The following is an 11,486-nucleotide window of genomic DNA, read 5'->3' on the forward strand; positions in this document are numbered from 1 at the left end:
GTTAGGAACCTAAATACTTTTGTGGATCTGGGCCTTAGTCTCAGTCACAGGGGCAGCTGGCCCTTTAAGGGGGCCGGGGCTCAGTTGCACTTGGGCCAGGCTTAGCTCATTCCTCAGGTGAAGGGGAAAAGTCCTGGGGTCACATAGTGGTAGCATGTGATTCAGACGCAAGCCTATTGGGACATACAGGCCTGGCTGAGGAAGAGACTCAAAGGAATGGAAGGGAGACTCGGGGCCTGGGAAGTGAGAGAGACCTGCAGGGAACCATAGGGGATCAGGAAAGAGATTATCTAGGCCAGAAGGAAATGCCTGGCTGGAGCTATCTGTGTATGGGGCGGGAGCAAAACTCCTCAGAGGGAATTAGAAGCCAAGGAGGGATGCAATGGACTGTGAGGTTGGTTTTGAGTTAAGCTGTTATTTTATGTTGTGACCAAGAAGGGGATCGTAATTCAAATGCACCAGTTGTGGTGGTTTGACTGAAGAGTGGGGAAACTGAGGCAATGGAAGGGTGCACCAGTGGATGAGGCATTACGAACATCCTTAGACACATACCTAATTCACATATACTCCTTTCTATATCCACTCTTGATTGGGTGCTAGGTGTCAGAGCCTCTTCTGATGTTATAGACTTATAGATGTTAAAGTCAGAAGGGACCATTATGATCATCTAGTCTGACCTCCTGCACAATGCAGGCCACAGAATCTTACCCACCCACTCCTGTAACAAACCCCTAACCTATGTCTGAGTTATTGAAGTCCTCAAATTGTGGTTTGAAGACCTCAAGCTGCAGAGAATCCTCCAGCAAGTGACCCATGCCCCATGCTGCAGAGGAAGGCAAAAAACCTCCAGATTCTGCCAATCTGGCCTGGAGGAAAATTCCTTCCAGTGACTTCAGCTAAGGCTCTGGCTCTGGATGTCTAGGCCCCCCAAGGAAAACTGAAGATCAGTTTTGAAAAGTCTTAATCTAAAAGACAGAAAAAGAAGAAATACAGCTGCAGGCATATAAAGCCACCTGGCTTGATGGGATCTCCTCCCCATTCACCCAGCCATCTTGCAGTCATTCAGTACAAACATGCTCCTTGGGTAGCCACTGACTGTCAGGGCCAGGTTCTGCTCTCCATTATACCAGCAGAAATCCAGTAGGTGAAGGGGCCATTGGCTACACCAACAATCAGCCTTAAGAGAGTGACTCTGGATTTACACTGGTGCAGTCGAGATCAGAATCTGTCCCTAGATGGATTTCCCATTTAGTGTGAGCTGAAGAACAGCCCTTAAACCAAATTGGCAGCTATAAAGGGGGCCTTATACAGTGGTAACCCTCTGTTCCCCTGCAGAAAGGTGGGGCATGGGGAAAATATGGAGACATGCCCTTCCTGTGTGCTACAGAACGCTCCCTGTGCCCCAGATTGCAAGAGAATTGGACATGGGATCCATGTCCCTGATGAACAACATGATGTAACAATTATTCCAATAGTGATCTTGCTGCTCATAAATTAACCTCTCTTGATCTCTCTCCCTAGATAAGCCGTGTCTCTGCTGTGTTTTTCTGCAGCAGCCGTTGATATGCCATGGCCTTTCCCGGGACTGCAGCTAACAATGTGACCCTGCTCATCCCTCCATACAGCCCTGATGACACTCAGAGGAAATTCCCATGAAAGAATGAGGCGCTAGGGGTAATCTGCCACCTTCTCAAACGTGCATGCAGGGAGATGGGGCACCCATTTCACTGTGGAGGAATGTCTGCTATTCCCCTAAGGGGCTGCCAAACCACATGTGAACTACCACCCTATGGGCCAAAGGGGGAGAACGATATGGCCTCAAAGAGGTGAAATTGGGGTTGATCTTCACCAATGAAGAGACTAACGCTATGCACCCACACCTTGCCTGGGGAAGAGACAATAAGAACATTGCATAAGGTGGTGGGTTTTTTATGGTAAGGTTTCCAAACACCTCTTGGACAACTCATTCTGCAATGCTGCTAACCCCCCTGGGAGCATGGGAATAATGCTCGATTTCTGAATCAGTGAGGTCCTGGGCAAGCCACTTAACTGCTGTAGTGCCTCAGTTTCCCCCTCTTTTAATAACATAATACTCACACTTTAATATCTATTCTGTTAGCCTTTGGCATGAGCAGTTAGCCAGTATTCAAGACGTTGCAGAGTTGTTTCCATGAGCTTGAGAAACTAATGCTAAGCTGGGTATATTCTTTGGTGTGCTCTTGTTTATTTACAAAGAATGTCCACAAAGTCTTCTTTCCTGAATACATTAGAACCAAACAGTAGCATGCAGCTTCCTGGCTCAGAAATCCCCAATGTCTGCCTCTCCAGTAAGTGCTGTGCCCAAACAGCTCTGTTTCTATTTCCTCTCAGGGTCACACTTGTAACTGCTTCTCCTGGCTTTTCTCTGCCTCCAACACAGAGAGCTGCAACCAATCTCCTAGCCCTTGTGTTCGCAGCCAGGAAAATCCCACAGGCCACATGGTTTAGTTTTGACTTGCCATGCACCTATTGCCTTGGGCAGTAGCCTCCATTGTTTTCTGCTGTCTTTACTACATAAACGGGCTTGAGTGCACCTTCTGTTTAGCCTGAAGGAATGTGCTTGGCCCATCCATTAGCTGTAATGAGGTTTGTGATTGTGTTAAGATCCAAGAGCCCATGATGGCAGCTGGTAGCCTCTTCCAACTCCATACGGAGTTGTGAGGTTTAAGTAATTAATGTGTCTCATTAATTAGCATGTAATGCTTTGGGCACCTTCAGCGGTGGGTAAGCGCTTATCATTGGGAGAACCCTACTGACTATACTGACCTTGGTCTCTGCCTGCAGGCCATATAGATTATCATCACCTTAATACACCTTGGCCTCGGGGGCACCTTGTTCTTCTCTTCAAAAGAATCTGTCCCGCTATGCATGGCTTCTTGGTACCCGTTCTGGGGAGCAGGACTTGTAAGTGGAATACACGGAATTATTATTGCTGAAACACGGGGGGCTAGATGGATACTAGCTCTAGAGATAGGAAAGATTAGGAGTTATGAATTGATGGCTGGATAAATGTGGTATTGAGAAAAGCAGTGGAGGGGTGGCTTCATGGATTCTAAATGTGATCTCCATAAATACTGCCACACAGATTTGGCACATTACGATTGCACCACGTGGGCAGCATAACAGGAGGGAGGGATAGCTCAGTAGTTTGAGTATTGGCCTGCTAAACCCGGGATTGTGAGCTCAATCCTTGAGGGGGGCATTTAGGAATCTGGGACAAAATTCTGTCTGGGGATTGGTCCTGCCCTGAGCAGGGGGTTGGACTAGATGACCTCCTGAGGTCTCTTCCAACCATGATATTCTATGATGATTCATAAAATTTATGATTCTATGAACAGAATCTTCCCTTGCTGGGAATACCCCTGATATGGGGGAATCCCCAGCAGGGCAGGCAGACAACAAGCAGAGCTGACTTCTGCCCCACATTCCTCAGTGCAGAGGCAAGATAGGGTTAAGGAGGGTCAGGCAGGGGTGTTCTGCCAACACCCACTTGATATATGGTCCCTGAGGACCCCAGCTGCTATACACTGCTCTGGGGGATCAGCAGCATATCCGTGACAGTTCCTGTAACTTGTGCCCCTAGTGTAAGCCAGGGGCAGCAGAGATACAAACCCTTACAGGCCAGGGAATGTGGCCTGTCTCTTATCCATATATAATGCCCACACCTCATGGGCCTACTTATAGAGGCAGGCTGCCTTCAAGAGATAAGGAAACACTTTACAGGCAGTGCATTCATTCCCCTCAGTTTGAGGCCAAACTGATTGAGTGGGAGCCTGCAGCGTAGACTGACTCCTGATTTCTAAACACAGAGCATATGGCACAGCCATCTTCCTCGAGGACAGTCCCTGACTTCAATCCTATTAGAAACAATAGGAAGTTGTGTTCATTAGGGTTGCCAACTTTCTACTCACACAAAGTCAGGGGAGGGATAGCTCAGTGGTTTGAGCATTGGCCTGCTAAACCCAGCGTTAGGAGTTCAATCCTTGAGGGGGCCATTTAGGGATTTGGGGCTAAATAAATAAATACTGGGGGATTGGTCCTGCTTTGCAGCAGGGGTTTGAACTAGATGAGCTTCTGAGGTCCCTTCCAACCCTGATATTCTATGACTCTAACTGAACACTCTTGCCCCACCCTACCCCCACTCAGCTCCTCCTTCTGTCACTCACTTGTTCATTTTCACCAGTCTGGAGCAGGGAGGTGAGGGCTCCAACTAGGGCTGCAGGTTCTGGTGTGGGGATGAGGGATTTGGGGTGCAGGAGGGGAATCTGGGCTGGGACAAGGAGTTGGGGGGGGTGGACTCTGGGGATGAGGGGGTTGGGGTGCAGGAAGGGGCTCTGGGCTGAGGGATTCGGAGGGAGGGGGCTCTGGGCTGGGATATGGGCACAGGAGGGGGTCAAGGGTGCAGGCTCCAGGTGGTGCTTACCTCAGGTGGCTCCTGGAAGCAGCAGCATGTCCCCCTCTGGCTTCTGCATAGAGGTGAGGCCAGGCACTTTGCATGCTCCCCCATCTGCAGGGACGACCCCCACAGCTCCCATTGGCTGTAATTCCTGTCTATTGGGAGCTGAAGAGCTGGTGCTTGAGGTGGGGGTAGCATGCAGAGGAGCCTCCTTCACTACCCCTAAGCATAGGAGCCAATGCAGGGACATACTGCTGTTTCTGGGAGCTGCACAGAGCCACAGCAGGCAGGGAGCCTGCCTTAGCCCTGCTGCGTGACTGACCAGACTTTTAACAGCTTGGTCAGCAGTGCTGACCGGAACCACCAGAGTCTCTTTTTGACCGGGCATTCTGGTTGAAAACCGGACACCTAGCATCCCTAGTGTTCACAGAAGCAGCATCATTTTTATGTGACAAGGCTTCAGTGGAATGGAAACCATCTTCCTTGAGGGCAGTCTATGGCTTCAGTTCCAATGGAAACAATGGGCCATGGCAGCCATCTTTAGTAGAGGCATACGCCAGTGACCATGTTTATTGAGGGCATGAGTAGCTTCAATCTCATTGCGAATCATGGAAAATGGCAGTCATTTTGAGTAAGGAAAAATTGCAGCAACAATGGCAAAAACAGTGATCCTTCATAACTTTGCTTAACTGCAACCTAACTTCTTCAAATGTACACTGTCACTAATTTCAGCGAGTTTTAGCAATATAGGAGTGTCAGGGATAAAATACCACAGTCACTTGTTAGCAAACAGGGTCCAAAAGAAGGTGAGATGCTGGGGAGTGGGAGGCTTAAAGGTTCAATTTTTAATTATTTTCCTCTGCGAAACTAAATAGCGGATTTTAGTTGAAAATCTTCAGCAAATTCAGTCTTTATTCCACCCCTGCAATTTGGAGAACAATATGCAACCAACCCTGCTAGGGCTAGCAGTGGGATTTGAACCAGGAAACACTGAAAGCCTCTACTGATTATGCTAAAGAACTAAGTTCTATAGCTGGAAGCTGTGTAAGTCTAAAACTTTTTATATGAACAAGCCACTGGAAAGTGACAAAGACTCAGTGTGTGTTACAGAAATACTATATTGGATAGTGACAACAAAGCAGGTGAATCCATGCTTTAAGTGAAAAACTGAATCCAACCTTAATTATAGATACACTGGACAGATGCATTCTTGTATTTACCTATGGGCTGAATAGATCATAAATCAACATCCTTCTATTAAAGAGAGAGAGAGAGAATAGTGACACAGATGTTTCATAAGATGTTCCTATTTTTGTTTTGATTTGACCCAGTCATATGTCTTGCCATAGGCCACTGGTTGCTTTCTGATCACTGGCACACTAGTGGGGCTACTGGCTGCTCCCTGATCACTTGAATCAACATTCAAGGGACAGGACCAAGTAGTTTTATTTTAACTTTCCTTCTGTAGGCTAAGTGACATGTTAGTCCCAGCCAAGGGCACTCTAATCGGGCTAATTTGTCACAGAAAGGATGTAGTCAATGAGATGGACAGATGAGAAAGCTATGAATAGGTGTGAGAGGGATGGGTACGTATGCTTGGGGTTGGTGGGTGTAGATGGATGGGGTGGGTGGTTGGAATGTTCAGACCTATGGATGGGTTGGGGGAGGAGCTCTTTATCTAAAACTTTAAAGTGACCCTCACCTTAATTAATGATCATTTCCTCTTTTATTTACAGTTCATCATTTCCGGGTCCCTCTCAGCTGCAGCTGCAACTGCAAAGAATATTGCAGAGGGTCTGGTGAGCTATGCCGTTTCCTGTTATTGGGAGATACTTACAGGTTAACAATAAGGGAAGAAATCAGAGCCCTTGTCTATCAAGAATGCCCTCTGGGATACAACTGGTGTCCCATGGGGAGGAGCATGTAATGGTGAAACTCAGAATTGAACAAATTCCTCTCTCACTCGAGAGATGGGTTGCTACAGAAGTGCATGTGAGTTTGCTTGAAACATGATTCCCTATAACGGGTGACCTAGGAAGGTGGTGGAATATCTATCCTTAGAGGTTTTAAAGGCCCAGCTTGACAAAACCCTAGCTGGGATGATTTAGTTAGGGTCGGTCCTGCTTTGAGCAGGGGGTTGGACTAGATACCTCCTGAGGTCTCTTCCAACCCAAATCTTCTATGATTCTATAAAAATATGCATTACATGTGGCATCATGCATGCAAAAGCTAGAAAATGCCGAAGTTAAGGTTGCCCACGCAACTTTAATGGTGCCCCCTTGTGTATCTGCATTATTGCAGTAGATTGTTTTCTCTGCATGACCGAGTCTGATTTCAGAGCATGAGTTGGATGAGGCTCAGTGAATGAGCCAGCTCTGCTCAATATTTTTCTTTATCCTGAACTCTTCCATGAGTGGACCTCCTGACTCATTCACTGAACAACATCTGAACTGCTTGGTTAATATGGCAGGGTGTGACAGGCCATACCATCCCTCAGAGACCTGGGCATGAGAGAGCCATAGGACTCAGGGCAGGGAAGGCAAGGGTTAATTGACAGAGATCAGTCTGCTAGGGCTCATTAGCCTCCTAGATGTCCAGTCTGCAGCAGTTATGAGACGACAGCTTTCTGGTCTGAGGGCAGTGATCCATCTGATCCTTGGAGAAAAAGTTTCTGTTTGTTTCCATTTGGGACTTGGACAGGAGTCAATGAACTGAGATGAAGGCTGTTTCCTCCTGAAGCAGAGCTGGCTGTGTCATTTTGGTTTGGATCTTCACCCCACACCAGGTGTCAAGACCCAGCCATCTAGGTGAAAACTGAAAAATCTAACCACTAGGTCACGTGGATCCAAACTTGGGTCTGGGAAAAAGCTTCTGGACTGATGTTTAAAATAACTCCCCAAAAACTGCTGTTCAGGAACAAAGGAGATAGGACTGGAAGGAACCTCCTGGGTAATCGAGTCCAGGCACCTGACATGGTAGAAAACCCCATCATAGAATCCAACACATAAATATGCCAAGCTCCATCTTAAAACTAGTTGGGTTGTTAGCCTCCACTCCAGATTTCGTGAGGCTGTTCCAGACCCTTGCTCCCTGAATGAATTGAAACTTTCTTCTCATTTCCAGCCTAATTTTATTCATGGCCTGTTTATCTCCATTCCTTCTTTTGCCAACATTGTCCTTTAGCGTAAATATCTCATCTCCATCCTTGGTGTTTACAAACCTTATGTATTTATAGAGACCAATCAGATTCCCTCCCCCACCCCCAGACTTCATTTGTTTGAGGATCTCTTGTGGACCCTGTCTAAATTCATCTGCAGAATTAGTCTTCTCTTTAAAAGGAGAGGGCCCAGAGGATGTGGATATTTGCCTGCCTGTGGAGGCATTAATTGTCCCATTAGGGACCAGGAAGTGGATCTATGCCATATTTTCTCTGGAGAAGAGGAAGGAATCTCAGGAGAGTTGGGGATGGCAACCTAGATGGCCACCTACAACTAGGGTCTGATACTGGAATTCTAAGGGCTTATCTAGATGGAGAGTTAGTGCACAACAAGCTGAGGTGTAAATCTTCAGTGCTGTGATGGGGTGGAGTAGGCCCAAAGGGCCCCTGCTGGAGGCCTCATGGTCCTGTCACACCCCATCCCAGACAGGAGCAGAAGAGAAGTCCTCTAAGTGGCCTAGAATGACTGCAGGAGTGGCCAATCAGGGGGCAGAAGTTCTATATAAAAAGGAGCAGTGGAGAGACAGAGTCAGTCAGTTGCTGACTGGAGCTGGAAAAGAGGGAACTGTGTTCCTGGTTGGCTGAAAAAGCAGCCAGTGCAGCAAGGAACTGGAGGTGCTAAGAAGGAGCTCCTGGCTGGCTGCTGGGACTGAGCCCAGGGAGGGCTGCAGGAAGATAGTGTCTCCAGAGAGGACGTCTTGGGGCTATGGCCCCATACCAGGGCTGGGGGAAGTAAAGAGGGCATACCCTGGAAGGGGTTTGTTATGCTCCACCTACAAACAGTGTGTGTGGCTTGTCTGGAGGGCTGAGTCACTGAAGACTTGCCAAAGAAACCATCAGGTGGCGGGGGCACTTGCAAGAGGTGGGTGCCACCCCATTCCACAAACTCTGTGATTGCAGGCACACACACTTGACCAGTTTGTGGTGTTTTGCCAGTTTGTGGTGTTTTCACTGAATTGTTTATTTAGAAAACAAACAAAAAAAATCAGAAAAAAATGTTTTTGACATTTTTGAAATGGTTTGAACTGACTTTTCAAATCAAATTATCCTTGAATTTTATTTTTAAATTTTCAAAAAGTGTTAAAATGTTTGCAGTTGTGCTGAAATGTTTCATTTGGCTCAAAATGATTTTTTTTGATTTGCTGAAAATGTTTTATTTCAATTTGATGCGAAAACATTTATTTTTAATTTTTGAAAATTGCTAGTGAACCAAAAAATCCATGATTTGCACAACTCTAATCCTATGATACTATGTAAAATTGCCCATTAAGGAGACAGAATCCAGATGTGCTTAGCATACTTAACTTCGCCATTTCCTGATTTCTCCGTCCTTCATTTAGCAATTTAATCATTTATTTCCGATGGCCAAGGTAAGATGTAATTTTTTTTCTCTCTATTAGTACTTAAAAAAAATTGCTGAACTGTTTTTGTTCACATTTTCCCCTAAAGTTCACTCATGGGCTTAAAACAAATATGGAAAATTGCAGCCTAGAAAGTGAAAAGTTTGACAAAGTTCTAAGTAACTGAAAAGCCCTTTCACACTCAGGCAATCTTAACTATAGAGTGTTGCTAATCACTCTGTCTATTAAAAGGAAGTGCTTCTCTGCCATATGTGTATTTTGTTGTTCTCTTAATCTGTGTGTGGAGGGATAAAGTCCGAGGGAACAGGGCAAAAGAAGGCTGGAATGTTGCAAATATGGGTTGCTGTGCTTATGTATGTACATGGCTCAAAACTCAGTGGCCAAGTGTCTGGGTATTGATATAACTGTCCTAACCTATGCCCTCTGCATGTCTCTTTCAGGAGGCAGGCAGCAATATGTTCAATGCCATCAGCTTCCTTGCCTCATTAGCTGGAGGAATAATGTTGGGAATTGATTTGATTAATATTTGCATTCTAAACAAGTATAAAGTTTCCATCCCGATTTTGGATAAAATCCGCGTAGTCAGCTTCCTTCTCCCTCTTCACTGTGAAGAAAGCCCCATCCCTTGGGACTACTGTCAGAGCATCGGTTCTTACAAGACGGTAAGTGCTATGAATTCTGTGTCTTCTGAGCTATTTAGAACTGGTGATGGCTCAGCATCTAAGGAGGGTCAACGCTTGGGTTTGGAGAGTTATCCACGTTCATTGGAATCTCCTTGACCTTAGTATTAGCATGGGAGATGTTTAACGACGACAGGCACTGCCTGGAACTTGGATGCATGGTAGCATGAGGAACATTGTTAGAAAGTAATTTTAGTAAATGCTCAGCAAATTCTCTGAAACATTAGAGAAGGTTCAAGTCTTGTTTTATGCAAACTGATAGGTTTTTGGTTTTGGTCTCCCCATTCAGGCCCTTGTGTTACTTTCTCTCTGTGGGCTGAATTCTGCTCTTGGTTATGTTGGTGTAACTCCCCTGAAGCCAAACTGCATTGACTTCAGTGGAATTGACTCTGGATTTACACTAGCGTAGCTGACACCAGATTTTGGCCTTATTAGTCCACAGAGGATAGTGTCACTAATTGTATCTCTCTCTTTTTGGCGGTGTAGCATAGGGCATCTTGGCCTTGATGCTGATCTTCTCTGTAATCCAGAACATTGTTTCTAAAGCTGCTGTCTCCTCTGACTAGGTGAGGACTTAAGATATTAAGTCAGTGCCTGTATCAGGGTGGGGGTTCTTTGTCTGGGCTGAGGTAGTTGATGGAGAAGGAAGATGGTGGCAAGGAGACCCACCAGGTAATGATTTTGTCTTTTCTTCCAGAATAAGTCACAGGATCATAAGGCAGACCAAGTGTTTCCTTTGCTGTCACCCCCACAACCACAGGTCAGCAATGGAACCAGTCCTCCATGGCAGCAGTCTATCAACAGCATCCAACAAACTCCAAGCAGCTTTCATGGGTAAACAGCGTATATGCATGGCACCTGAATCTCTCCCTCCCATTGCAGATAAGATGCCCTTCTCTCTCTCCTTGAGTCTGGTCCAGGGATCGCATGTGTTTTCACAGTACGCAGAAGGGAAGATGGACAATAATTACTCACTAGCTTTATCCAGCCTCTTGGAAAACGCCTCTTAAATGACTCTTACGCCAGCTTTTTCAATAATGGGTTGAAAAGAGATAGTGAATTGGTTCTTACAATCTCACTTGATCTGAGTGTATGGGGATGGTGTGCTTACCTCTCATCTCCCAAATGAGATGGATTTCCCAGCAATTTAAGAAATCCTGGAAGCCATTGTGACTGTGTTGAAATGTCACATGGTGATGAGCTGTTGTGTTTCCCAGACAGAGCATGAAGAACAGAAGAGCCCTATTATAGCAGCAGCAACCTCTATTGATAGTTGTTGGGATTTTCTTTTTCCTTTGCTCCCAAATTTCACCCTGTTATGCTGAAATTTTCTAATCCCTGGTTTCTGTGTTTAGGTGCACATGGAGTTTAAAAGGGGAAATACCTCCGCTACATCTCAGACTGTAAGAGTGACAAATATCTGACATTCCTGAATTATGAAATAATTCTTATGCCACTCTTTTGAATGGTTCTCTTGCCCAAATGGGTAGCAGTAGAAAGATGAAATTTCCTAGAAAAATAGCCTTCATTTAATGGAAGGACCCTGGAAAGTTCTGGTGAAGATCAGCTTGAATTTGGCAGCAAAGGCTGAGGGTAGGTATCAATTAAATAAGGGTAAAAATCCCTACAGGTATCTTAGTTACCTAAAAGCCAGGCAATTCAATGTTAAGGTTAAATTTACAGGAAACCCAACATTAGAAAATGTGGAAAATAACTATTAAATAATCCAAACTACCTTAAGTCTGGCTTCCCTTAGGGGCAGTTTGTGGAGCCTTTACTTTAGTGAGTAGAAC

At 45.7% G+C, this 11,486-nt stretch overlaps 1 pseudogene; it reads left to right on the forward strand.

Annotated features, from left to right (window-relative positions):
• The first annotated feature begins 1,569 nt into the window (after positions 1-1,569).
• Positions 1,570-10,531, forward strand: LOC127051484 (B-lymphocyte antigen CD20-like; annotated as a pseudogene).
• Positions 10,532-11,486: the final 955 nt, after the last annotated feature.

The sequence above is a fragment of the Gopherus flavomarginatus genome, chromosome 5 (genome assembly GCF_025201925.1).
Source record: "Gopherus flavomarginatus isolate rGopFla2 chromosome 5, rGopFla2.mat.asm, whole genome shotgun sequence".
NCBI classification, from domain to species: domain Eukaryota; kingdom Metazoa; phylum Chordata; order Testudines; family Testudinidae; genus Gopherus; species Gopherus flavomarginatus.